The following is a 5407-nucleotide window of genomic DNA, read 5'->3' as shown; positions in this document are numbered from 1 at the left end:
TTGGCAACAACAGAATGATCCTAGTCCACATGCACTCTCTCTCTTTAACCATCCTAGCCCCCCACACACACTCTTTCACCCTAAACCCAAATAACTAACATAGATACGAGTGCTGATGACCCCTTTCTCGACGGGCAGCAAAACGATCCTAATCCACATACATTCGCACTCTCTCTTCATCCCAAAAAGAAAATTCCCATACAACTAACATATTAATATAATATCACATTAACCGATTAATTAATATTACTATACTAACACATTAATTTATATAAAATGATTAGTACTAACATATTAATTAATATACAAATTAATCAATATTAATGTATCAAGGGATCATTTCATACTAATTGATTACTATACAAACATGTTAATCAATATACTTACTAATTAATATATTAATATATACTATTTAGTATTATATATATATATATATATAATTATAATAAAGTAAGTGTAATTAATAATCTCATCAAAACACTAATTACTATAACTAATTGATTAACTAAACAAAATACTATCAATTTAAAAGTGATACTAAGAAATTAATTAAGTATAATAAACTAATTGATATTCATGAACTATTAAAATTGATATATAATAACATATTAATTAATAAGCTAGTTGATATGCATTAACTAATGAATAAGCTAACTCACATCCATTAACTTATTAATTAATAATCTAATTGATATTATTTAATTGATACACTAATTAACTAATTAATATCATTTAACTAAATATTACTTATTTTAATATCAAGTAAAAATTTAATTAATAAGGTAATATTAATCAATTGAGTAATTACTAATACTAATTACTAATTAAATTTTTAATAATTAAATAATTAATATATCTAGCTATTAATTAATTCATTATCTAAAGATTTGATTAAAAAACCAAATATGTGATTAACTAATTACTTAATTAATTTGATAATCTAATTAACCAATAAATTGATTAATTTACCAAAATAATTATTTAATTTTCTATTTAATTAACTAATTAATAATGCTTAACTAAATATTTATTGATTTCTATATATTTATTAACTAAGTATTTAACTATTTAATAATTGACTTATAACTAATTCACTAATTAAAATAATGAATTAACTAATTTAAGAAGCTGAGAATAAGGAATTAGTGTAAATAATATTGATATTATGCCATGTCACACTGACATTGGTATAAAAGGAGAGGAGATGTAAATTTTCACATATTTTTGACACATTAATATAATTACAGTCTTTCTCTCCCATCTTGCTCACAACTTCTATGGCTTCTCCCTCTTTCCTATCTTTCTCTCTCCTCGTCACTCTTCTTCTCTCTCTTCCTGCAGTCTTTCTCTCTCTTCTGCAGTCTTCTCTCTCCCTAGTTCTCTCTTTGACAAGTGGTATCAGAGCATTGGTCTTTGATTCATTCTTTTCTTCTATTTTCAGTCTTATTTTCCTCTGTCAAAATCAATTTCAGACAAAAATTGTACAAGACAGTGACTAGTGGAGTGCTGTAGATCATCTACAGTTAGTAAGAGACTTCATCTGGAGATATCCAAGGTCAGATATAGCGGAGAATGGCTTAATCGACAGGTCGTCATCAAATTTTATGCAAAATTGGAGGTAATTAGGGTAAAGAAGAGTTAACCGGGCTTAGTTTGGGAACAAACTGTGGTTACTTTGAAAAAGAGGGAGTTCTCTTTCCCCTTTCCTGGAGTTTCCTGCACGTTTCATGGAAGTTCAGCACCAAGATCAGTTCCTGGATCATCTCAGCAAGGATTCTTCAACAAATTGCAAGGATTAAGCACGAAATGGCCATTTCAGCCAACCTTTGCTTGAATCAATCCATTCATGAATGCAATGCTTGCTTTATGCATACTAGTTCCAATCAGTGAATTAGAGGCTTCAATCTGAAATTTCAACATAACAATTGAATCCGATTGATTGAATCTATTGATTGATGAACTTGTTTACTCTAATCCAATTGATTGGTTGAATTTCTTTTACCCAAGCTGAAATATTGTAAAAGGGTAAGTACTAGCAATCAGTGAGTCACTGAATTGCATTGGTAAGATCCTTCTCCTATCCAAATTTTCAAGATTCCATTCAATTGCATCTCATGAAAGGCTGAATGAATATTTCAGAAATGCATCTCATGCTGATTGATTAGAATACTAGCCTTTGCCATGTTGATATACCCACCGAGGAAAAAGGTGGATGCCAGGGGAGATAGTAGGACAAAAGAGAGGCGACCCTCCCTCACTATCAAAGATCCCGAAAGGGTGCAACCAACCGACCCGGGGGAAACTTAGCCCACCTCCCGGTGATTCGGAGCCCGTGTGGGGAGCCTGTCATGCCGTTTTATCCCTCACATAGGTACATCGAGTGGAGAATTGAAGATTGAAGACTTTCGAAAGGCTCAAGTACCTACAGGTCCAAAACAGGGTAAAGTAGGGAATTTACAGGGCACTTACAAGGCACTTACAGGTGGTTACAGGTACACCCTTCATTACTGAAGTATAAGTGTAGGTATTACAGAATAGCTACAGGTCCTATACACCCTTTTACATGGTTTGGTAACCATTTGGGGTTACTATCTTGCACTACAGGGTCAAAACAGGGCACTTACAGGTCTAGACAGGGTGGAGGACTAGACAGTTCAGACTCAGAAATCCAGCTACAGAATTTCCTGTCCTAAAACTGTTATAGCGTGCTATAGCTCATCTCGAAGAGGGAATTTTAGCTTCGATTTAAACTAAAAAGTTCTGAAATCGGAGTTCCCTAGCAAAAGTTATAGCCGTTTTTCTGACAGGGGATACTGCAGTACTGCACTATTATGACAGGACATAAAGGCAAAAATAAGGTCTAGGAAGATTATGCTCAGCAAATCAGGGGTTCCATGCTAGATAATACACTTCAAAAGAGCCCTGAAGAGCTTCAACAACAAGGAGAAGTCAGTATACTCAATGATACTTTATGTGCTCATGAAGAAAGACATAGGGAACGACATGAGGCCATTTTGTCAAGAATGGAGCAAATGGTTTTATCTACTGATCAAACGAAGTCTTCCATTGATAAGTTGGTGGATTCAACGACTCAAACCAAGGCTTCTATTGATAAGTTGGTGGAATCTAATGCTCAACTTATGGTACAATTTTCTCAATTGATGCAGTTGCAAATGGGATCAAGAGAAGCTAATGAGAAAGCTTGTTCAAACAGTGGCCCTTCAGTCCCACTTCAGCCATCTAACCAAAATGGTCATGGATATGGGATTATTGGAAGAAGAGGCATTCCAAATAGTCAGTATGAAGTAGGAGAGGCTTCACAGAGGCATGATGACTATTTGGGCAGTTTGAATGGAGCCAATCCTCAAGATTTTGGACTGAATACTCAAAATTCTAGGGGTGCTCTACCAACAGGAAGATTGCATAGTAATTCTCAGCCACTTGTTGGAAGATTTCCATCTCAATTTGGAGGTTCCTGATGCCAGAAGGCATATTTCACGGTGGATTCCGTGAGATTTTACGGTGGATTCCGTAAACTTTGATGACCGGGGCTCATACACAAAGTGGATTCTTTGTGCGAGAAGTTGATGGGGACGCCTGTCCTTTTCGGGAGTTTCATTAATTTAGTGTGTACATGGGTGATTCCATAGCGGGTGATTCCGCAAAATGCATATTAAATTAATAAACGTTTATGAGTTTAGAGTGCGCACTCGTAATAAATTAAGGTTAGGATTGATTTCTAACCAGTTGATTTATTTATGTAGGTGAAGACTGCTAGGCATTCACTTTTGTCAGTTTAATTGTATTATTTTACTAACGATTGTGAATGCTTCAAATGATGTGTAGAGATAGCAGCAGTGGCGGAGGAAAGCATTGGAGGATAGCGAGTATTCGATTTATCATTTATATTTTGATGGGCCCATACCTTAGGCATGGCGCCTATATTTTGTCACGCCTATTTATTGAGGCGTTGGATATTTATTTATTATTTTGTATGCGCACAGGCGCACGATTATGTTATTTCTACTTGGACATTGTATTGGGCATGCCAGACTCTTTGGGCACCGCCCGTTAGCTTTATTTCTATTTTGTGCTAAAGCAAACTCAAAAGCTAAAAGCTTGCTATTTTGTAATTTGGGCTATTATTTGAGCTTGAAGATGATTAATACATAAAATATATGCTTTGTGGAGTGCTCACACAAGGCATGGGGGGAGATTGCACCCAATTGGTCTCTTGTTCATGTCGTTCATGCTTTTTACCTTGAATTTTATGCAAAAAGTAGAGTTCTATTGTTCTTGGGGACCTTCCGGCATTCACTACGCGATCATACAGCATCCGATCTGCGCATCAATGGTATCAGAGTGAAGCTGAGATCAAGAGCTTCCAATCGCTACCCATCTTGTGCGAAGGCGGAGCTCCTGGAACGATCGAGCTCTACGGTCAATCTCGTCACGAACGGTCGATACGGGTGGATTCCTGGCGATCAAGAACCTCTGTTTCCATCATCAGATCGTGAAGGACCAGCCTGCAGCAGTGGAGGACCACTCCTACATCCTCTTCTTCAAGTCATGGAGTTTCAGAGAGATAAGTCTTCTAACCCACAAGTTTAAAAGCTTAATCAAGCTTCAAAAGCTTAATAATCTTAGCTTAAGCTTAAAGAAGCTTAAACCTTCACGAAATTCAGCGCGAGGTATATGAGGAGGTCTGAAATTTTCGCGGGCTGAAAAAAAACGGCCCTCCCCTAAAAAATCGACGACTGTTACTTTTAAGCTTAGTAATCTAAGCTATAAGCCACAAATCGTCTTAATCATTCAAGTCTCCAAAGTTCTCCAAGTTCAAGTTCTGTAAGTCTCTCAAGTCTAAATCCTGCAAGTCAGATAAAGCAACTAAGTTCTGCAAGTCCTGGAACTCTGCAAGTCACATAAGTCTGCAACTTGCAAGTCAGACAAGTCACCTGAAGTCAAAACTGACTTCTGTTCAAAACTCATAGAAAGGCTATTCTTGCGCAGAAACTCCGAACTGCAAAGTTGTTCATTGGAAGGTACTCTTCGCATACGCAGGTTTGCTGAAGTATTTTCAGCATACGAAGAAGGATAAAACACAGATTTTTCAAAGATTGCGAATCCCGCAATAGCCAAAGACGAAGATTGCGAAAGCCACACTCAAAAATATATAAGCCTTGTACACCCGATCTTGAGCTACGCTCATCCCGCTAACTTGATTTTGAGAGTGAGAGGTCTTTTGAGTTTTGCAGGATGATGGAACCACAAATGGATGATTTAATGGCTGAAGGCGACCTACCTGAACCTACGATGGAGCAAAAGCTGGACTTAATTATGATGCAGTTGGATGAAGAATGACGAGCTAGGCAGGCATTACAAGTTCAATTGGCTAATTTACAAAGAT

Source organism: Lygodium microphyllum, chromosome 12 (assembly GCF_053477565.2).
Source record: "Lygodium microphyllum isolate KBCC chromosome 12, Lygodium_microphyllum_v1.1.10, whole genome shotgun sequence".
NCBI lineage: Eukaryota > Viridiplantae > Streptophyta > Polypodiopsida > Schizaeales > Lygodiaceae > Lygodium > Lygodium microphyllum.
The sequence above is the reverse complement of the archived record's forward strand: the minus strand, read 5'-3'. Positions refer to the sequence as shown.